General features: G+C 33.2%; 1 pseudogene; it reads left to right on the top strand.

Annotated features, from left to right (window-relative positions):
- The first annotated feature begins 2,279 nt into the window (after positions 1-2,279).
- Positions 2,280-3,690, top strand: LOC148197641 (uncharacterized; annotated as a pseudogene).
- The last annotated feature ends 21,890 nt before the right edge of the window (positions 3,691-25,580 follow it).

Here is a 25,580-nt window from a genome sequence, read left to right as displayed (position 1 = left end):
GTAAGAAAATCATACCTAGCTATAATATCTATGTATGTCTGTATATGTGCATATGCATGTGTATATATGTATATTAAGACATTAGATAATAAAAAGATGAAATAGGTTATTCATTATGTTGATATAAGATATGTGTGCATTAATCCTCTAGAAATATGAGGATGAAACTCTAGAAATAGAGTAACATAACTCTAGAAATAGAGTAACATATCTATTAAATTGAAGATTCTCATATCTTAGTAAGAAGGCTCTAATGATAATTTATGAAATGTGATTATTGGATGTACTATTTGATTAATATATAAATATATATTAATTATATATGTATCATAAATTTGTGTTTAATTTAAATGTTAGTTTACCTTTATATGTATGATTAGTAATTACTCTATAAGAAAATAATATTATAAATGCTCGGATGGGATCGATATATTATATTGTAAATTACAAATAATTTTGCGGAAACTATATAGGCTTGGTATAGGAGCAATTCATTTTTTACATTGGACATTATATTTGTAAAACTATGGAACAAATTAACTAAAAAACTATTACCAATTAAACTATAAAAAAATGTTTCGAAAACAGCTGCGAAATGTTTTTTTTTTTAATATCAGATACAAAAAAGTCAAACGTTAAATAAAGTAATCATCAAAATTCCACCATGCAATTGGTCATAAAAAGATTGTTTGAGAAAAATAAATTTTAACATATTTAGGATATATATTGTTATTTACTTTTATTTATTTGCAAATGAAATATGCGGGGACTTATCTTGATTTAAAATTTTAAAAGAATTATATAATCTCAGATGAAATTAATGATAATAGCAACAAAGATATATGTTTTTTCTCGTATACTCATTATGTATATTAAGTTTGGATTGTGAAAATATCTTCATCCAAGGATAAATGCAGGCCGTTTATAAGTGTTATTTTGAGTAAAAATAAAATAAAATTCGTGCTTTGATTGTTTATATACGATCATTTTTTTCTTAAATGTCATTTTTTTTTCATTTTTATATAAAAACAGTTTATTCATGGAAAATGATCGAGAAGCTTCCTATTTTAGATAAACTTCAGTAAAAGTGGTGATGCTTATCTACCTCAATTGCTATTGAAAAGGAAAACGACAAGAGACTTCTAGGAAGCATATACCAAAATGTCTATGTATTTTTCATCTCTCAATTTTAAATGACTTCGTCTTTTATATTTTTTTCTTTTTCTTTTCTTTTTTTACCTACTTTCCTTAATTTTAAATTTTTTAACTATTTGAAATTTTCATATTTCATGAAGATTTTTTTGCAATTTTTTATAAAAATTTATAAGAAAAATGTTTTTTCTATGAATTTTGATTACCAATTTCCTACAAACTTTTTTAATAGTGAAACTTAAATCAGGATAAAATTTAATAAACGTTTTAAATATAATTAATTAACATAATATTTTATTTTACTTTTCTGCGAAAACGAAATTTAAAACATTACCAAGTACTTTAATTTTCTAAATTTTCATACTTTTTCTGTAAAGTTTATTAGCAAGAAAAATGACAAATACACATATAAATTCGCAGTAATCTTAAATTCTTTTCTTGTGAATAATTTTACATAAGAAATTTTAGAGGTATTTCATGCAGAAAAAGAAAATCACTACAAAATTTCTAAATATTTCCTGCCAATTACATTTTGTATAAAAAATAAAATGAATTTAAAAAAAATGCACGAGTTTCTTACTAAAATATCTTCATAGAAGAATTCACAAGTAATGAGTAATTTTTTTGTAGTATTTAATTTTGCATTTTTCACGTAATTCAAACAAAACATAATGGTGCTGATGTTAAATATAATATTTGAACAAAATCGAATTTTTAATTTATGAAGAATTTTTTTATTTTTCTATTTTTTTATTTTTATTTGAACAAAATCGAATTTTGCACTTCTTTAGATCTATAAACATCCATACCTGGACCATTTCTTCTCAACCGTATCTACCAAAACTCCCTTCGATTCTAGATTCCTTGTCTATCTTCTGTTGATTGTCTTATTTCTGGATGCTATTATATGGCTCTTCATATGTAAAAGATTTATAAACTATATTTTTTATTTTTAAATTGGAGGTAGATCAAAGAGCTAAAGCAAAAGGGTTGGAGTTTCTGTCGGTGATTATTTTTTAGATCAAAGATGATGGACAAAGAGTGGACTAAATTTCTAAGATTTAGTACTAGTATATAAATGATGTTTTTTAAATTTTGTGTATTACAGTGGAAGGGAATGATATTTTATGCTCTTGAATAAGTGTAGAAATCTTTATTGGGCACGAAGAGATGTGGTCTATGATCATTTAATAGCTATAGAATTTCTAAAAGGATACAACATTTGGGTAAACATGGGAGAAAATACATGTTGTAGAGACGACACGAAAGATCCTATTGATTACTTATTATATGACACAATAATAAAAAAATGTGGTAGAAGGAGGTGGGGACAACAACGGTCCTAGCGAGGAAGAAAAAAAATTCTTACAACTTGATTAACGAGTCAAAACATTAGGTGTCAAAGTTTCTCCACTCTTTCTTTCATAATTTCATTCTATCCATTGAAATGTCTTTATGGGTGGAGCAATGCCTCATTTTCTCACTTACAATTATTGAAAGAAGCCATGCCAATTCTAATTTTTTTTAATCTTTTAATAAAATCAAAGGCCAGGATTAAAAGTTTAGGCATTGATTATACAAAGATTTATGTATGTCCAAATGATTGTATGTTATACTGAAGAAAACATGAGACAAACAATTTTTGTGAGAAGTGTAAAACTTCAAAAGGGAAGAAATTTGGTGAAGTAAATGGTGAGTTAGAATAACCAAAAAAAGAGTAGAAAGTGTTTGTAAAAATTTTGAGGCACTTTTCATTGATTCCTAAACTTCAAAGGCTATTTATGTACTCAAACAATGTAGAGTCAATGAGAGACATGAAGAAGAGTGCACAAAAGATGGAAAAATGAGACACTTTACCAATGGCGAAGCTTGGAAAGAATTTGATAGATGCCATCCTAGTCCTTTTGTTGAGCCTGACCATGTAATACTTGGACTAATAAGTGATGACTTCAATCCATTTAGGACAATGAGTATATCACATAGTACATGGCCAGTCACGATGGTGGTGTACAACCTTCCACCATGGTTATGCATGAAACTCGAATACACAATGTTGTCACTATTAATTCCTAGACCATAATCACTTAAAAATGACATTGATGTTTATTTACAAACATTAATCAAGGAACTAAAGGATTTATGGGAAATGGGTGTAGAAACATATGATGCCTCAATAGATCATTAATTTCAAATGCATGCAACTATTTTGTGAACTATTAGTGACTATCTTGCATATGCCATGTTTGGAGCATTAAAGGAAGGTTGACATGTTCATGTTGCAACTAGAAACTCATTCATTATAGTTGACACATAGTCATAAGATGTCTTATATGAATTATCATGTCTTTTTTACCAACAACTCATGCATAGAGAGTTAATAAAAAGTCCTTCAATGGAAAGAAAGAACTTGGGTCTGCACCGACTATGTTAGAAGGGATTGAAATCCTAGAAATCTTAAAGGATTTACACAATGATTTTGGAAAGAATAAAAAAAGAAAGAAAGATGGTACATGGAAGAAGAGGTCATTCCTTTTTTAGTTGCCCTATTGGTCCCAAAATAAATAACGTCAAAATTTGGATGTAATGCACATCGAGAAAAACATATGTGATAATATTATTCGAACTTTTTTGGACATTCAAGGAAAGAAAAAATATTATGTTAATGCCCTCTATAATTTATTGGATATGAGAATTAGAAAGATTCTTCATCTTAGGGAGATTGATGGAGGTCGTGTATAATTTGAAAAATCTTGTTTTTTAATGAATGCACATGAAAAGTCAATTTTTTTTGTTGTGTTTTAAAGGCTGACAAATTAACATATGGAATTACGTCAAATATTTCAAAGTTTGTGAATGTTAGTGAAAAGAAAATTAGTGGTTACAAGAGTCATGATGCACATTTCATAATACACTACTTGTTACAAGTACTCATAAGAAGAAAAATGATGTTGCGATTGACACTTTAATTCCTTTAGGATCCTTTTTTCACTCTTGGTGTCAAAATGTGATCTAGGTTAAAGAGTTAGATTTATTAGAAGTAAATATTGCAAAAATACTTTGCCAAATGGAGACAATATTTTCTTTAAGTTTTTTTGACATAATGGTCCACTTTCCTATCCATCTCGCAAATGAAGTAAGGTTAGATGGGTCGGTGCAATTTCAGTGGATGTATCCAATAAGAGATACTTGGGGAGATTTAAAAGTTATGTTTGAAAAAAAGCTTATCTAGAAGGTTCTATTGTTGAAAGGTATTTAGTAGAAGAAGCTTTGACACTTTGCTTAAGATATTTGCATAAAAGCACAAACTCAAGACTAAATAGAAAAGAGTGAAATTATAAGAGTAGTGATTTATGTGATGTAGATTTGTCTGATTACTTTTCTAGTAGTGGTTGTCCTTTAGATGGAAAGAAAAGGTAAACTATTTTCTTTGGATTTGATATCTAAAGACCAAGCAAATTGATATCTCTTATTCAATTGTGATGAAATAAACATATAAATAAGGTATGATAATAGTTTATATGGATTTGATATCTAAAGACCAAGCACATTGATATCTCTGATTTAATTGTGATGAAATAAACACATACATAAGGTATGATAATAATTTCTTTTTCATTTCTCAACTATCAAATTATACTTTAAATCCCTAAATATATATATTTTTTTTTCATTATAGAGAGTATGATGACATTTTAAATAGGAAGACTAAAATAAATAAGCGAACTAAGTCCAAAAATCATACTAATTTAGCTTAAAGAATTCTCTTTTGCTCCAAAAAATAATGTTGCAAAAGATATTTTCAATGAAAACTTATGTTATTTGTTGATCAAATTTATATAAAAATGCATTTATGTTAGTGTTCTTTTTATTAGGAAAAGTTCATTATTAGTGGAGAAAAAGTTGTTTTTTATCATATAAATGTTGCATGGAGACGTTACAAGATGATTATCAAGAAATGACACTATTCAAATTACTCCACATTCAAGAATCGCCTAAAACATCATCCCTCAACCATTTCTGAAGCTCGTTTCAAGCAATGGGTGAAATATTGGAACACAACTATCCAAGTAAAGTTATTTCATGTCTTATTAGTTTAAAGTTAGATTTTACTATCTACTTTGATTGTTATTTTTCTCTTATCATAATGTAGAGCATAAGTGAGAAAAACACTACAAATAGAGTTAAGCAAAAGTACAATCATCATATGGGACTAAAAAATTTTGCTAGAATTCATGCTAAATCGGTAATATCACTAGTGAATAAAAGGCTTTTAACGTCTGTTATTTGGGGCTTTTGGCGTCTGATCCATATCCGACGTCTTATTGGGAGACGTCAACAGGACGTCGGACCCATGGTCAGAAGTCTATATAGACGTCTGACCTGTACAGTCTGACGTCTATATAGGCGTCCGACCATGGGACAACTGACGTTTAATGATCTGGAACGGATCATGCTTCTGCATCCATTAGACATCCGCATGTGCATTGACAAACGTCAATAGACGTCGGACAGTGCATTAACATACGTCTACTGGTGTGTTTTTTTTAAAAGTTAATTTATTTTTACAATAAAACCACACCTAAAAAGCATAAAATTGTCCCAGCACAACAAAATCTTGAACGTTTCAAGTAAACAAAGTACTAAAAAACAATCCAAAACCTAAACTATCAAAAGTTAAAGTTAAACTAAATGTAAATGTTCAACAACATAGGAAATCTTCCTAGGTCTATCTTTAGAGAAAATAAGTCGTCCACTCTTGTCTTATCTTCTTCAAGCGCTGCAAAATGAAGAAAGATTCATTATGTTTGCATATGTTCAAAGATGAATTTGATTTGTAATGTATTGAAGGTAAGCATCATTACCTCAACTCAGTCATCTGTAATGGCAGCTCGAATGATGGTCTTAATCCAAGGGATGACATAGTAGCCACATTCCCATGAATCTAGTTGCTTGTTACACTAAAATGACAAACTAAATAGTCAAGCATTTAGATCATTCAATAACATAGAAAATGAATTAAAAATATAAATGACTTACAACCTTTGGATACATGATTTGAACTAGCTAACCTCGGACTTTACCCACAACTCTATTTACATTGAAAACACAAGGTAATCTTAATATAACTATATTTATCGTAAAAATTGAAGGTCAACATGAATTTGAAACATAAAAAGAGAAACACTGACCCTTGAAGCATGTTTTTCAAGTCACTTTTCATCTTCTTGTGCAACGAATAAAACCATATAATTTTGCGTTGTCTGGGAATGATGACCATCAGTTGTTAGTGAGACCTATCATGAATCATAAATAGTTAGTAAACTAATTAAGTAAACCTTAATAAACTTTTACATAAAACAACCCATATCCATCAATGTATGGCACAAGGTATACGTCTCTATTTGACTCAGTAATCCATGTTTGCAAATAATTTTGTTTGGTCTCAATTGTGTTACCAGAAGGTTGAATTGTTTGAGGTTCAACCAATCTGTACACGGAAGACCAACCTTGGTCCCCAATGAGTGTGTCCATGTACCTAAAACAACAAAGTTAAGTTGTTAGAAACTAAGAATCTAAATATAACTAATATGGAAGACACAATTAACTATCTTACATGCACCACAGTTGAAGGATGGAAATATTCAACATCCTGCCTCCCCCAATGACCTCCAGTGCATCATTGAATGTGATATATACTGACACATGGCACTAGAGGTCAAATACTCTCAAATCCCAATGCAATTCTACTGGTCCTCTGGACAACCTGCGTAAATTTGTCATGCACTTTGCTAGGATCATCCTCCGATTCAACCATCTCATCATCTTCATTTATGACTGGCTCATGCATCGGCTGCTTGTGAGGACATATGAACTGAAGATAAAATTTTCAAAGTAATCAATCAATGTTTATAAATTTAACATAAAAATATAAAAATATTATACATGTGGTGTAGCAATGTGTGACATGATCAATGCTCTAGGCCAGGCTATAAATATTCCTATGGCCTCCCCACAAACTGAATTTCTGAAGTCGGTACAGGAACCTGAGCCTAGGGATCCCGAACCTCGTTAATGGTCATATGCACGTGGTGGGATAATAAAAAAACACCATGAATAGTCTGGCCTCCCTCAAGTACTCGTTTGACAACCACAATGCGTGAAGGATCCCCATCAACCAACAACTCATACTGACCACTGTACTCGATAGGGTCTACAACAGAGCATGAAGTGGGAAACCCCATGGTGCCCTGTGTCATGGGATGCAGATTCTCTTTAAGTGCTCTTTGGATTTCTTTTTGTTCTTGTAGTTGCTCCATGAATCGTTGCTCCATAGATCTCATGCTTTGGTTTAGCCTTTCCTCTCACTGAAGATCCATCTTCCTCAGTGCCTCCTGACTCATGGATTGAGTGGTTTTTTGTGTAGGGCCAAAGTAGTCACGAAGACCAATCGCCCCACCAACTCCACGTACACGTCTTGGGTGCTTGGACTTTCCAATGGTTGTTGTTAGAATGTCGTCCCTACCTTGGCCAACAAATATTCCCTGAGTCTGCTGCTCAACCAACTCATTCTACGTATAAAAAAAAACTTTGTTACATAAAATACATGCAATGATAAATACACAATCAAACAATGTTTAGAATCTGAACTTACAATTCTTTTGAGATCAAGGAAGCTGAGGAAGATGTCATGTTCCCATCAGACTTAGTCCGAGCAGCCTTCCACATCTCGTACCTAGCAGGTGCAAGTGTTAGGTCGGGAGACTCAAGTCCTAAGGTCTCTGCTCGACTTTTTCTCATCTTTTTCTCAAGTAATGCATAACCACCTCGTGATAACATGTGTGGTGCATCGTTTAGCCTTTGTCTTTCTTAGGAGGCTAACCTTTTACCTATGAAACCAAGTATATTAATAAGTGTAAAATCATAATAAAATGCATTAATTAACTAAAGGAATATGTTAAGAAACAAAATTGCCAATCCTCAGACTGTCTAAATGCATGAAACTGCATCCACTCCTCCTGTGTTATTCTGTACTTGTCACATGGAGACTCATGTTGTTTGTCTCCAAAGACATATAGGCATGTTAATTTTGTCTTGAAATCCCTCCATCTGATCGCTACATGGGATAACACTTTCTTTCTAATTTGACCAGTGTTTGGAATATCATGATGTTGTTGTTTAAAACAAAGAACATGTTAATGACATAATAAGAACAAAGAAAAAAGTATATAAAACTTCTTTTAAGTAAACATACCTGAATGTCCCGCCATAAAAGGTTTTTGTCGACCTCTGGGATGACATCCCAAAATGAAAGAACGATAGAAACATGGGTTTTTGCTAACACACCCAAATAACTCCTAAACTTATCAACATTTGGCCCTAAAGGCAGAACTGATCTCGGGTCAATGCCAACATGTATCCTTTGCTCCGCAACGCGTCGGGATGTCACATCAGGCAATCGTGTGACAGATCGACCACATCCGGTCTTTCCTGATCCTGAGGTCGACATACTCATACATATTAGAATACCTCTAACAGAAGTAGGTAATATGCCTCGAGTAACAACTGGTAATAATTGTTGCATCAATACATGAAATTCGTGAGACTTTAAACTAACTAACTTTAACTCTTGCATAGAAACAAGGTTACTAATATTTGAAGAATAACCTTGTGGAACCTTCACACTTCTTAAAGAATTACAAAAGCTTTGTTTTTCTTTTTTAGAAAGAGTGTGACAGGGTGGTGGTAGATAAGTGCTTCTTCCAATTGACTGTGGATGTAACACAGAATGGATTCCTATGTCAGCCAAATTTTGTCGTGCTTTTATTCCATCTTTGGTCTTCCCTTTCACGTTTAATAAACTTCTGATGACACTGTCACAAACATTTTTTTCAACGTGCATCACATCTATACAATGTCGTACATCAAGTTTACACCAATATGGAAGATTAAAAAATATTGACCGTTTCTTCCAAATGTTTTTCGTAAAGGTCTTTTTCTGATGTTTTCCGAAGACAATGTCAATGTTTTTTACTTTGTTGCACACTTCTTCACCATTGCGGGCTCTGGACACAACCTCATCCTCAACACTTCCATTAAATGCTTTTTTCAATCTACGGTAAAGGTGATTACGAGAAAGGAATTTTCGATGTCTTGTATATACCGTCTTTTGACCATGCTTCAATTGAAGGTAACTAGTGTTTTCTTCAGAAATGAGACATGCAAAATGAACTTTAACACTATAACCGCTCAGGTTTCCATATGTTGGGAAATCATTTATAGTGCAAAACAACATTGCACAAAAAATGGAAAGTTTTTTGAACATCTGAATCGAACACTTCGACCCCTTCTTCCCACAACATTTTCAAATCATCAATTAAAGATTTCAAGTAAACATCAATGTCATTTCCAGGTTGTCTAGGACCTGATATCATCATGGAAAACATCACATATATTCTCTTCATACACAACAAAGGAGAAATATTATATATCATCAACATAACTGACCATGAACTGTGTTTGCTACTTAAGTTCCCATAAGGATTCATACCATCAGTTGCAAGTGCAGGTGTTAAGTTTCTTAGATCTGCACCAAATTCTAGAAATGTTTCATAAATATTCTTCCATTGTGGTGAATCAATTGGATGTCGAAGAAGATTATCGCACTTTCTTCCGGCAACATGCCATTTAAGGCTCTTTGCATGTTCTTTAACAGAACATACGTTTCAACCTAGGTATTACAGGAAAATATCACATCACCAGTGTCTCTGTCATTTTTCTTTTTAAATCGTGATAAACCACATGTTGGATAATACTTTAGCGAAGCAAACTCCTTTATTTACAAAATGCAATATTTAGGACAAGCATGTATCTTTTGATATTCGAGACCAATTGGACATAAAATTTTCTTTGCCTCGTAATTACGAATAGGTAGATTATTATTTTCTGGAAGCATCTCCTTCAGCAACTCCAACAACTCTGTGAAACTTTTGTCGGTCCATCCATTCCTTGCTTTTAAACTAAACAACTTAAAAGTTGCAGACAAACATGTAAAGTTCGAGCATCCTGGGTACAACGGTTGCTCTGAATCATTTATAAGAGAATCATACGAATTAGCTCTTCCAAAATTATCTTCACCAACATCACGTATCATGTCCTTTAAATGATCACTCAACCATTCTTCCACATAATTCGTTCGTCATGATGTGGTAGGCTAGTCCAATACTTCTCCATGCCAAGTCCAAACGGTATAAGTTCTCATTATGCCGAACATGAATAGATGGTCACACATATTGCCTAAGTCTTTGAGTATTTGATTAAGACAACGAGCACAAGGACAAAAGTATGTCTCGTTCACAGACTTTGCATTTTGTTCAACAAATTGCAAGAACTCCAAAACACCCTTTTCATATTCTTCACTAATGCAACGTTCATTTATCCAGCTTCGATCCATACTATGTTCGTAACATACTTCATCAATTTCAATTTTTGAACTCTCACAAGGTTAGGCCCTACCCATTCAGAAAAAATATTTTTCATAATTTGCTAAGACACGTGCAAAGAAGTCTAACATGATAAAGTTGATAAGATTTCGGCATCATTTCACATTGGTCTCCAAAATACACGAAATGAGAGTGGTCAGGGATGACCACAATCAAATATGCATTCGAAGAACAACACAAATAATATGAACCAAAATTTTATCAATGTTATCCCTAAACTCTAACGTACATGTTATAGAAAATTATGATAAATAATTTTCCCAAACTGTCCAATCAGACAATTCAAAATTTAATACAAAGGATTAAAAGATTAATCGTTTGTGTTAAATTTTAAACGGGAACTAAGTTTTATTCAATGATTTCATACTTATAATCTAACATGTCAATCGTAATAACACAACAAACTTTATCACATGCATTTTCAAAAGGCTATAACATGCATACCCAAAAGCCAACAACATGCATACACAAAAGCCAATAACATGTATACACAAAAAGTTTTCAACAACAAAGCTAACCTTCTTAGCAGATTAAAAATGCAGTGGAGGGAAATGGAGGAGTGCACGCAAGAATTCACAGGCCAAAAACAGTCAGAATCGCTGCCCAAGAACACGCAAGTAACTACACCAAAACATAACGAAAACGCATTTTAATCCATTCAAATGGAAGATAATTGATCAAAGAGTAATTTAATCTGAGCAAAACTAAGTTTAAATGGTCCAGAAGAGAGAAAACGCACCTGGAAAATGCAAACCACGGAGAGAAAACATGAGGAGGAAGATGATGAACAGTGTGCGTAAATGTCTGCGAGTTCGCGTTGTGGGTAATAAAATGTTTTAGACGTCAGTCCCCCTCCCAAGCCGACGTCTATATCCATTTAAACGTCAGGGCCCCTCCTAAGCCAACATTTAAATAATTTAAAACTTAATTTTGGCGGAGCCTTTTGGCGTCCGACTTTAGGGGCCCCGACGTCTAAGGGGGTATTTAGACGTCGGGGCTGACTAGCCCATGTATAAGGGCAATGGAAAAATCACTTTTTACCTACCTCTTTAGGCCATTTGGACTTTATGCGGGCTGACGTCTTATTCGTATTTAGACGTCGGGGTGGTGGGATAGAACGTTTAAATGGCAAAAAAAAATGACTTCTGGGATTTTGGCGCGACTATTTTTGCGTCCAATGGAGTAACTAGATGTCTAAATAGTTATTAGACGTCGGTGGCTCTCAAGTCGGACGTCTAAGACCAATAAAAATTTAATTTCTTCCATATTTTTGGCATCCATTTGGGGGCAGCTGACGTGTTCGTCAATTTAGACGTGTTCGTGAATTTGGTGGTCTGACGTCTAAGGGGTGACGTTAAAGATCATTTCTACACTAGTGTATATTTTTAACTGTATATTCATATGTTATATGTAATGAAAAAATATCCTAGTTAACTTTTTCCTTGCTTTTTCAATATTTGACTATTGTAGCATACTAAGAAGGATGTAGGAGAAAAAGTTACACGAGCTGAGATGTTTATTACAACTCATTAAGGTCGAGAAGCTCGGAAAGGAAAAGAAATAAATGAAGAAAGAAATAATTCTATAGTCAGTTTACAATTATTATATATAAATCTATCTTTTTCATAATTGACATTGATTTTGTTTTCTTAAATTAAGCTTCAAGGTTCCATTCAGAACTCAAGGCACTAGTGCAGCAAAGAGAAACGATAGCGTTTGTTTTTTACAATACGCTTCAGCTTTTGAACCGAGGCATATACTGGCGACGTAAAAAGGTGGGGGACTTTTGGCCTCAGTTCCAACCGAGGTAATATGTCCAAGGTTTCTGCTTCGGTTCCTCTTTACCCGAAGTAGTAAGGAAGAAAGAAAAGGGGGTAGAGTAGTTATTACCTCGGTTAACATGGGCCTATGGCATCTATTCAAGCTAGAATCGATGCCAAAGCCATTTAATTTTTTTTAAAATCACGTCCATCCTATGACACTAGTTATGGTTGAACCAAGACCATAGACATGATTTCTACCTCAGTTTTTGCCATAACCGAAGCCTATACTTCTAGAAATTTTTTTAATAGTAGGTCTGTTTTTATGATATCTACTATCACAAAAACAGACCTGCATATCAAACAATATATTTACAACACAGATTCAACACAATAGTCAATATTTAAAGCACATAATGTTTAAAGCATAATGTAAAAAGTCTAATAACTAATAACTATAAATCAACTCATGTGCTAATGTATTTTAAATCCTAATAACTATGCACTATTGTATAATTTAATTAAATGCTTTGCAAGTATCTTCCTTAGGAATGTAAGTGGCTTTTCAGGAATTGGAGTAGGAGTCTTGAATCTCTGCACAAGACACATGATATTAATTAGTGTATATGAATTCTACATGATGGATAAAAACAAAATTCATTAAATATAAATATCACTGTTTCCCAACCTCTTGTAATATGGACACAATAGTGTGTGTCATCCAATACATTACGTAGTAACCACACTCATATGACCCACTTTGTCTGTGACACTACAATATATCATAATAGTTGTAAATAGTTAGTGAAAATCATTAAAAGAAAACAACTATAAGAAAGTATGACTTTAGCATATGTCAAAACTTTAAAGCTAACCATGCAAGCTTTTTACCGTTAGCAGTTGATCTCCCAAACAACATCATACGTGATGCAATGGAACTATTAAAAAAAGGCTTTAGCATTCATTTATATAACAAAGAAAGTCCAAACATTGAGGTTCTTACCAATCAACTACTTGTTTAAGATGTTTAGGAGGATACTTGTGCAATGAGTAAAACCACACAACAATGTTCTTCGATATGGAAACAATAAGTAGTTGTCAATGGTGTCTGAAATTGATAGTAACTTAATTGTTATATATTAAAATCACAAATGAAACTTTGAAGTTAACAAACTTCAGTTACCAATATATATATTGGATAAAATATATCTCATTTCCCCTTGCAAAGCTGCTAGTGAGGTATGTTTGGATGTCATCAAATTTATTTGCTTCATGAGTGACTTGGGATCAATGAACCCCATAGACATCATTGTACTCCAAGTTGTCACTTACACCAAACATATACTTGAAATAAAAATGTACATTTGATATAAGTATACTTGATATGTAAATCAATTTTATATAAATAATTGCTCATAGACTTACATCATCCATATATGAATTCATGTAATATTCAACTCTTCTCTTCCCAACGCAAGCTCCTTGACATCTTGACTGTACATGCATATTGGGACGTTGGAGTCTCTCCTAAATACATTTGCAATGATGTCACAAAGTTGTTGCAATGCACCAAGAGGATCGTCCTTAGATAAACGAATCTTCTAGTGTTCATGTGTTTGTTGTTCCATGGAAAAATAGGATAAGTTTTGACATCAATAACATGTAAACTTTAAAATTGAGAAGTGTAAAGTAGGAGTCCATACCAAGAGGTCAGAAACAGAACCAAACAAGTGTTTAGGCCAAGCGATAAAAGACTGAAATGTCTGTGCCACAATGAAAATCTCATTTGTGGGTAGAGGAACTAAGACATTTGGTACGATAATGTCATCTACTGAGACCTTGACCTCATCCTCTGATAGCTCCATACCATGAACAATAGTCATTGCCTAAAACATTGTTCCACAAGCTACAAGCATCATCCCGGTACCATCTAAAACGTATAGCAGACATGGACTACCGTCGTCCATGTCGTCCCGTGGGACGGCTGGTGCTGAAAAACTTTGTTTCCCGCTTCTCCTTGTTAGAGTAAATGTTACATTATAGAAATAATAAATTATTCAACAAAAATGTTTATTAATTTTTCCTGTGAGAGGCACAACATGTTCTTATACAGGAGATGGCTGCGGGCGCATCCCATAAGTCTCAAACTACTGTTGAAATTTTGCCATAACTCTTTCAGTCACTTCTGTAGTGACTTCATCATACAATTCCGCCCTAAGCCTTTTTGAGATCTCTTGCTTCAACTTTTGTTCATACTCTTGACTGTGTGCATATGAAGTCTGATGCGAGGAACTCCTAAAATAATCTCTAATGCCTACTCAAGTACTAGCAGCACGTACTCGTCCAGGGTGCTCAGGTCATCCAATTGTAGCAGTAAGAATATCTTAGCGACCAATGAGTCCTGTAACATAACAAAACACAATTATTCTTTAACAAGTTCAATGTAATATTATAATGAAACTATTAATATTATAGGAATAATTATCTGACAATTTTTTCATATATTTCTCGCATAGTATCAGAAGTGTAGAAGCCCGATGATCTTAGGTGGGCTAACTTCCACTTCTCATGCCGAGAAGGAGGTGAAAGAGGCTTGGGACTACCACCCCAGGAAGTGAGGCTGTACCTTCTGTCTTTTATTTTTAGCACTTATTCCTTGTGCTTTTGTTCTTGTTTCCTATCACATAATGAATTAGTTCATATGATATAAATTTGTTAATGAGAAATTGAATAATATCAATTATATTAACCTGTCATGCCTCTGATGTCCAACTCTGTACAAAGAGACACCAACTGTTTTCATCAATGGTCTTATATTTTGCACATGGAAACTCATTTTTTTGGTCCAAATATATATCTCGAGGTCAATTTAGTCTTAAAACCCCGAAATTTTTCAGCAGTAGATGATAAACAATTATTTCTAAGTGTTGCGACATTTGGAATGTCAAATGTCATTTGCAATAAAGAGAATAAAGTTGTATCAATACAAAATTATCAATATAAAGAAAATGTAAATCAAATGATATTCATTAACTTACCAATAGATCATTCCATATAATGTTCCGATCAACCTCGGACACATGGTCAAAAGATGGAGTAAGAATAAGAATTCTATCATGCGTCAGTATTTCAAGGTATGATCTAAAAACATCTGCATTTGGACCAGATGCCACACCAGTGATCACACTAATATCCACAAGTGTCCTTTCACCACTATTTCTTCTGACCATTAGTTGTCTCAACCTGGTGGCTCCTCTAGTAGGTTTGGATGAGGGAGCCTCATCCCTTGATGAATGTGGGTGGTTAGCCACATATTTGTCAAAATAAATAAAAACATGAAATATTAATAAAAGACTTATATAATATCATATAATTTAACAAAACAAGTAATAGGGGTCATATGACATATTAATAAAAGACTTATGTAATATTAATAAAAAATTTATATATACCAATATGAAATCCATGCATAAAGATACGGATTGGTCATATGTATATTCCCTCATTATGATCTAACCAAATTGCATGTACATTGTCAACTAGAGGCTGGACATCCAAATTTGTCGTTGTTTTAAATGAATTGTTGTCAACAATATGAATATTAATCAGATTGTCTTCGTTAACTTCAATTTGTTTTTTTCTTTGAAGAGTGAGATACCAATGATCAGACGTAGGATCTTTGACATAAAAACCTAAGATGTTTGATGTACCATGATAAATAGTTCGTCTCGATAACCCACCTTTCGAAAATCCACTAGTGTCATACCTGATTCATCTATTTTCACATCACTCTTATTGTCAAACCACTTACATTTGAACAATGGAACAGAAAACATAGTGTAATCAATCTCCCATATCTCTTCTATTATACCATAAAATTTCATTAATCAACCTCCCATTTGTCCCTCTCTTGATATCCATTGAATGTTTTTTTTTAATTTTCGATATGGATGATTACATTTTAAAAATCTCCGATGACAAATATACATCGTCTTCCTTTTGTGTTTTAATTGATGAGCTGTAGTGTTTTCTTCACATATAGGACATGCTTTATGACCCTTGACACTGTATCTTGACAAATTACCATAAGCTAGGAAGTCATTAATGGTGCAAAATAACATTGCATGCATCAAAAAAGTTTCAGAAGCGAAGACATCAAATATTTCAACCCCATCAACCCACAACAACTTCAAGTCTTCAACAAGTGAGCTTAGATAAACATCTATGTCATTTCCATGTTGCTTTGGACAAAATATCATCATAGACAACATCATGTACTTCTTCTTCATGCACAATGCAAGAGAAGTTGTAAATTATCAATATAACTGGCCAACAACTGTGGTTGGTACTTAAATTACCAAATGGGTTCATTCCATAAATGGTTAAACCAAGCCTAAGATTTCTACATTCTTGACCAAATTGAGGGAATTGTTGATCAATATTTTTCCATTGCTTTGAATTAGCTGGATGACGAAGCATCCTATCAATTTTTCTCTCATCTGCATGACATCTAAGGTTTTTAGCATCTTTTGTATTCACAAACAAACACTTAAGTCTGTCCACAATTGGAAGGTATTAAACTACTTTCAAAGCAGGTCCATTTTTTTTATCTGACCATTTTCTTTACTGTTGTTTTTTGACTTGTATCGTGATAACCTACATTTTGGACACTTTTTAAAAAATTTAAACTCTTTCCTATATAAAATGCAGTCATTGGGACAAACTTATATCCTTTTATACTCCATACTCATCACACAAGGAATTTTCTTCGCATCATAATTATGAGTGGGTAGTGTATTTCCATCTGGCAGCATTTCATTCAACAACGTCAAAAATTCTGTAAAACTCTTATCAGTCCATCCATTGGTCGCCTTCAAATTCATGAGCCTTAACATGGTTGACAACCATGTGAACTTAGTTCAACCAACATACAAAGATGTTTCCGTATCAGTTGGCATCGTCTCATACATGAGCTTGGGAAAAAATTTTTGCGCTAACATCGCAAATCATGTCCTTTAATTTGTCTTCTTCCGGTCGATCTTCCATGGTGAATTCAATAATGAGAGACAGTTGGAAAGTGTATTTCTTCGCCATGCCATATTCATGTTGTATAACATCGCAGGAAACCATCACAGATAAGATGTTCCCTAATTTGGGTTGCGTTCAACTTTCTCTCATTCAAATAGTTTACACAAGGACATCTAAACTTCACTTCATCGTCATTTCTACCATCATTACGTTGAATAAATTCCTCTACCCCCCTCTCGTACTCAACACCAATGCGTGATAAATTAATCCAATTTCGATCCATACGATCTATACATAAATATTCTGAAATACTCTACAAAATTACAATACAATTTTTTACGTATTGGTCATTTAACGACAAATTAAGGTTAATTCAATTCAATCATACGATACAATTAATAAGCATCGAAACAATCACATATTCAACATAAAAAATTAAACTTTAAAATCATGCAATCATACAATCATACAAAATTATACAATCATACAAAATTATTCAATCATACAAAATTATACACATATTATATGATCATCAAATCACATACTCAATCATACAATCATACAAAATTATATGATCCTGTTAAAAAGTAAACTTTAAACATTAATATAAGAACCTGATATTGTGAAAAGCTAATAACAATGGACAACCCACGATCAAAACGGTAGAAAATTCAACTATGTGAAATTCAAACCTAGACAAATGTACAAACAAAATATTAGTTTTAGAAACAAAAAGCAAACATCAAAACACAAAAAAAAGCATAAAAAATTTACCTCTAAGGAGGAGAATCGCAAAAACCAAACCAAAAAAAGGTTTTGAACTATTTTGATCGGTGATAATGCTTCCTAAACGTTGACGATGGCCACAACAAGAAGAAAAACCAACTTTGAACGTTGAAAAATGCAAGAAAATGGCAAATGGGAGGCGTGGGCACAGAGAGAATGGAGAAACGTCGTTCTCGCGAAGAAGACGAAATTGTTCATCTTCCATTTTATTTATATTAAAGCCATTTAATTTTTAAATAATTGAATCTTAATATTTTTAAACTACTGTCACTTCTAAATCATCATTTTCTAGGTCTTTACATGATATTTTTATGATTTCAGATACAGTTTTATGTTATAACCTAAAGTGATTTTTGGTTTAATGTTACTAATTTATAATCTCAACAATTTCATGTAATAATATCTAATTATCTTTTAATAAATAAAATCAATTTTTTATAATTCAAAATGTTTTTATTTTATTTTTCAAGCAATCATTAAAAAAAATTGAGGACAACCCAAATCTCCTTAAAACTTAATGAACCGTTAAGAGAATATGTAACACCCTGATTTTTGGGATGCCACAACTTTACAAACGACGGTAAAGTTTATCATAGCGTGAAAACATATTTTTCAAAAATCTTAACCTTTTAATATGCATAATTTATTCAAAACATAATAGTTTCAAAAGCCTTGTCCAATCACATTATTCCAAAAGTAATTAAAATGACTAAGGAAATAAAACAACTACAATTACTTTGTTTCAAAAGTCTATACCAAAATAACTTTTTTTAAAAACCCAAATCTTTCCTCCGTCATTTCATGAATCCATCATGCCTCTAGAACATCAGCAATATCACCTGCTCACGTATGACACATTATACGATCGTCATCGATAATTTCATTCACAAACACACAAACACAAACATGTGTGGGGTAAGATAACGATAAAACAATCATAACAACAAGATACATACATAATGATTATATCAACCATAATCAAACACAACAAGATACATACCTTCTGATTAAATCAAACATAATCAAACACACAACAAGATATATACCTTTTGATTATATCAACCATAATCAAACACCTCATACATGGAAGTAATAAAAATAGGATTCCTAATATTCTAACATAAACAATTTGAACATAATGAATTACTCGATCATTGATCCTCAATCCTCAATCTTTAACCATTGATGTCATCTCCAACATCTCACACTTAAAAACATCACGCAGGAAGGATACTTGATTATTCCCGAAACCACACTCAAAACCAACACATATATAATCGATTAAAACTAATGATAATCAATTATTGCCGAATCGAAACACATCCTGGAGATGATTCAAGCATTCAAACATATATACATCAACCTTAGATCACGTGGAAACATACTTAACACATCATACATGCATTCAAGCATCAGATACCCATGTAAACATGCTCAAATACATATAATACATCACTTGAATCATCCAGATATAATCATTGACATGTTATACCCCCAATAAACCCATATATACTACATATGATTATTACCACACCCTTACTAATGGGAAAAAGGGCTAAAAACAATAACAATTTAACAAACAATGATAACACAGTGAAAATTCAATTCCCCTTCTTATGAGAATTTACGATGAGCACCAAACAAATAGAGAAAAAACAAAAATCCAAAGCACAAAGAGACACCGACAATTTTTAATGTGGAAAATCCTTCAATGCAAGGCTAAAAACCACAAGTTATCCAAACCAAAAAAAAATCAACTGTGATCAATAATAGGGTGCAAAAGAGTCTCTAATAAAAACACCAAATGAGATTTTCAATCAACCAAACTAACTAAGCATAACGCTTACAAATGAGAACAAAGAAGATGAAAATTCTCCAAAATAGAGTTTTTGATGCGAGGTTGTTTTCTCCCAAACTAGATCCTCGATTGACGATCTGAACGGTCAGATTGAACATCTGAACGGTCAGAATGATGAACCATACGTCTAGAACCACTATCCAAAAATCAGCCTGATCCAACGGTGAACGACTTCATAACGGCTTCTTATCTTCCTTTCTCTCTCACTTGGTTTTTCCCTCTCTTCAAATGAGTCTAATGTACCCTACTAATCTGACCCATCTCCATTAAAAGAAAGTGAGACATAATGGTATACATTATTTGGCCTATTCTCCACATAGGAAGGGAGCCTAATAACCCAACACTTACAACATATATTTGCATGGAAACTCCCAAGCATTATAACTTTTTCTCTCTTAGTATCAAACTCTCTGTTGGGATAACACAACAAAACATACATAATACATTCATAGGGAAAAACTCATCACAAATATTACCAAAAACCTATTCTCATGCACACACAAACACATGTCCAACAATAGCAACAAAAATCATAATCATAATCATATAACACATATTAAACAAGTATTTTCATGCAAGTAAATTGAGAATGCATAGCATACAACAAACAATGGTAAGCTTCCTCATAACTTATTTTCTAACTTCAAAAAACACCACAAATTTTCCCTTGCACTAAGGTTTTTTGCAACTCTTCCCCTTTCCTCCTAGAAAACTTCTTTTCTCTCCCTTATCTTTCTAATTTTCGTTTTTTGATTTTAGGGTAACAAAATGCAGAATCCTTTTTACTCTTCTCCTTTTTATCTTCTTATATTCTATCTCCATATTTTTATTTTTAATAAAATCTCTCAATTTATCTATAAAACTACTAAGATGTCTTTCTCTTATTTTTTTTAACTACTTTTTAAAATATCATCAACCTCCAAATTTTTTTTTAAATCCACGTAATCTTTTAAAATATCTAACAATATATCTAATAATGATTTTCTCTAATAATAATAATATCTCTTTTAATCTTTAAACCCACCAAGATTATATCTCCTATTTTCATTTAACTAATTTTTAAAATAACAACAACTAAATCTTCTAAAAGATTTATATAATATCATTTTATTAAATATTCAAATTATTTAATTTGTATGGTTTTCCTTTCTACACCTTCTTAATTAATTTCTACACCAATTAAATAAAGGTAAAATACCCTTTTACCCTTAAGCCAAAAATATAAAATTAAAGAAATAACATAACAATTATATTCTAACAAAAATATACACTCAAGAACACTAATATCCAAACAAAAGCCCAAAATCTCAAAACTACTTTATTTTTAAAACCTTTATTTTCCAGGATCTTACAGAATAATGATACTCTCAATTAATTAAACCAACAAAACTTCGAGATATTCACATAGACAATAAAAGAAATAAAGATTAAAAAAACTTTATATAAATAAGAAAACTTATTCAAAATCAAATTTTAATTAATTAAAAGTGTAGTATAAAGGGAAACGACAACGATTCTGTTTACCTTTACGCATTGATTCATGAACCGAGGTATATACAGGAGAGACAAAAAAGGGTAGGCCTTTTGCCTCGATTCTGAATCAAGCCAGTATATGGAGGTCTTTTGCCTCGGTTCAGGGGAACCGAAGTAGTATGTAGGTGTTTTTTGCCTCGGTTGGTTTTGAACCGAGGCGGTAGATGTCCCTTTTTTTTTCAGAAAATGGGGTTTTTTCCCTATTCAAAATCACTTTTTTTTTGTATTTGCAATGGACAAATTTTAAGTTTATGATGCATTATTTCCTACTTCAATGCCACGGAACCTACTTCACCAATGAAATCAAATGCTAACAGATCAAATAAAATTCATCACATTAACATAATAGAATGTAATGAAATTAAAATGCTAGTCTAATGTTTTCATATTTTATATTAAACAATAAGGAGAAACGAACCATGGCTTTGCAAACAGCAAAAGACGGCGAGTAACAGCCGGTGGTAGAAACGAATGACCGAAGGCGCCACGAACGGTCGAAGGCGAAGACAAACAGCCAGTGGCAGCGATGAACATTTGGTGGCGGCGATGAACGTTTGGTGGCGACGATGAACGTTCGGTGGCGGCAATATATAACGCAATTCGCGCGATAGAAATGGAGGCAACAAAGATGGAGACCATACAGACACTTTGCGTGAGAGAAATGAAGGCCATGAACCAAGAGCTTCGCCTGAGAGAAGAAGAGGAAACAACAAGGAAGAAGAAGAAAATTGCAAGGAAGAAGGGGAAACAGCAAGGAAGAAGAATGAACATTAGGTTAAAAAGTTTTGCGTTTCTGAGAAGTTAAATATCGAAAGAGATAATGTCTCGGTTCTTTTTTTAACCGAGACAATAGACCACTTACCGCCTCAGTTATTAATGCAACTAATGCCTAAAACCCTTTTCACATTAGAACTGTCAATGTTGAACATGACATACTACCTCGGTTCTGTGTAGAACCGAGACAGTAGGTCATTTTCAAAAAGGTGTTAGGCGAAAAGTCTGTTTTGCAGAGGGACAGACAAAATTTTGCAGGGTTTTAGGTATCGGTTGTTAATTTAACCGAGGTAACACTAGTACAATAACAAGAAAAGGCACCGGCTATTTTTTATTATTGGCATCGGTTTTGCAACCGAAGCATATGTGAGCGAGGTAAAAAGGACCGATTTTATGCCTCGGGTCATGGACTGAGATAAAAAGCAGACAGAAATATGCCTCGGTTCTTACATAACCGAGGCAGTATCCTATTTTTTTTTTCAGATGCAACCTGCAACCTGTTTACAGTAGGCAACCAGAAATGGTTTCAGAAACCAGAAATTGTTTCAGCAAAATTTTTTTCAGCAACAAGAAGCAACAAGAAACTGTTTCAGCAACAAGAAACGGAGTGGTGCAAGTCAATGTTTTTCACACAACCGGAAAATCCCAATCCCAATCCCAATCCCAGATCAAAACAGACCTAACATTTTACAATTTCAGAAACCCAAAGTGCTTGTGATTGTGAGTCTTCACTAGCCTAGCCTCAAAAGCAGAAGAACAAGAGTATATGAACACCTTCTGCAACGAACCAGGAAGCTCCCTTAGGGTTTCCCATCACACAGGGCTGCGAGCGGCAGAGGCAGGCAGCAACGACGGAGGGCTCGCCGATCTGGAGAGGCGGAGGCATCGGCGATCTGGAGCGGTGGATCGAGAGCGGCGGAGGCAGGCAGCAACGATGGAGGGCTCGCCGATCTGGAGAGGCGGAGGCAGCGGCGATCTGGAGCGGTGGATCGAGAGCGGCGGAGGCAGGCAACAACGACGGAGGCTCGCCGATCTGGAGAGGCGGAGGCAACGGCGATCTGGAGCGGTGGATCGAGAGCGGCGGAGGCAGGCAGCAACGACGGAGGCTCGCCGATCTGGAGCGGCTTGGCAATGGCGATCTGGAGCGGTGGATCTAGAGCGGCGGAGGCAGCAGTGGCGGAGGCAGCAGTGGCGGAGGCAGTAGCGGCGGAGGCAGCGACGGAGGCACGGACAGAGAAGAGTGAGAGCACGGGGGGAGTGAGAGCACGAGGAGAGTGAGCACGAAGAAGAGAAGAAGAATGGGAGCCACGGACAGAGAGAAGAAGTGAGAATGAAGAGTTAATGTCAGAACCGAGTTAGGTGGCAGGAGTTATGCCTCGGTTTCGCCTAAAACCGAGTTAGTAGTGTCCTTTAGGCATCGGTTGCTGGGCAACCGAGTTAGTAGCTCTTATCAGAACCAATAGCTGTCAGTGGAGCAGGTTTGGGCAGAGTTTTATGCCTCGGTTTTACGTAGAACCGAGTTAATAGTGTGCTTTAGGCACCGGTTATGGAACAACCGAGGCATATATTTAAGTTATTATTACGACTCTGCCACCGCACTATTATACGCTTCGGGTTCGCTTAAACCGAAGCATATATTGCGCTTCCTAATCCCATTTTTTTACTAGTGTAATATGGGTTTTCTACCTCGGTTCCCTTTGAACCGAGGCGTATAAGTTGGTCGAAATTACAAAAATGTCACCTTATTTTGAAAGACTTAGGTTTCTTCTAACTGAAGTCTATTGCGCGAGTTAAAATTAAAAGGAAAAGTGAGGAGAGGAGAAACTTAAAAAAGAACAAGAAGAAAAGGTGAAAAAAAAGAAAGAAAGAAGGAAATCAACCTACATGATATTTAGTGAAACATTTGTTCTTATGCATTTCCTTTTAGGTACTTGGATTTAACAACTTCAAGCCGACATTTAAATAACTATAATTTAGTAAATTCTTCAATTTGAGTGTCAAAATATGATTTTGATTTCTTTACATTGAGAAAATAATTTATTTTACAATTAGTTAGAAAAAAAAACAATTTTTATACAAAATAAATCACATAAATATTAAATATCTATGTAGAAGACAATTTGCTACAAACTTTTATTTCACATGGTAACAGTCAGTTATCTAACTTTTATTTTTAAACAATGTAAAAACACTATTAACTTTTGAAAGAAAACTAATAATTAGTATAAATTATCTAACACAATCAATAGTCTCATATTTAAATCTTAAATGTATATTTTAAAATTTATTATTACTAACAATCTTATTTCTAATTTAATCATAATTGTCTGACAATACTACCTTAATTAGCGTGTTTTTTATCCAACAAGGTAGACCAAGTTTATATAGTTTTTTTTAATAGAAATGAAGTTCAAGTTTTTAGGTAAAGGTATATTATATTTAATGGAAAGTGAACTTTTTCGCATAAAGAGTAAGTATCTTAATTAATCTAAAGGATGGCAACAAGGATGACCTAATTAAAGATAGAATCAGCCTCTGACATTATCACGTTAGAATTGCTAGTTTAATTTTTTTTTATTCAATATAATATGTTGCTTTTTATTGTTTTTGTGCCCCCACTAATTATTAATTAATGTTAGGTTTATTTTAAAAGTTACATATACAGTTCCTTGAGGAGAGAGATGTCTTTTAATTTTTGAACTTTTTACATTGTGTAGACAAATCCCGTGAATTTGCTTACTAGGCAACAGTTACAAGTTATAAAAATGATTTATTTAGAGTAACTTTCAAGTTTAGTTCTTATGAACAAATTAAATATTTTTCTTCCGAGCTAGACACAATTAAATATTTTTCTTACCACTAGATTGAAGAAGAACCATGACAAAATAAAAATTATAAGAGATCAAAATGGAAATATGATGAAATTATATCTTAAATAAAAATAAACTTTGAGTTAGTGTGATTCTATAAATTTTATAGTATTTGTAATTCATGGCCTTAATTTTTGGAATTTGATGGGTATCATGGGACCACCACTACAAAAGCATGGTTTGACATGTGCAAGGAACATGCATTAGAATTTAAAACATAACCAAGAATGAATATTTAATTTCTTATAAAAAATTATTTTTTATATTTTAAAAGTTTAATTTTTCATTTTAATAATTTTGCTATTAAATTTTATATAAT

The sequence above is a fragment of the Vigna umbellata genome, chromosome 5, assembly GCF_029865625.1.
Source record: "Vigna umbellata cultivar VRB3 chromosome 5, Vumbellata_1.0, whole genome shotgun sequence".
NCBI classification, from domain to species: Eukaryota; Viridiplantae; Streptophyta; class Magnoliopsida; order Fabales; family Fabaceae; genus Vigna; species Vigna umbellata.
Note: the sequence above shows the minus strand (reverse complement) of the source record. Positions and strands in the feature narration are given on the sequence as shown.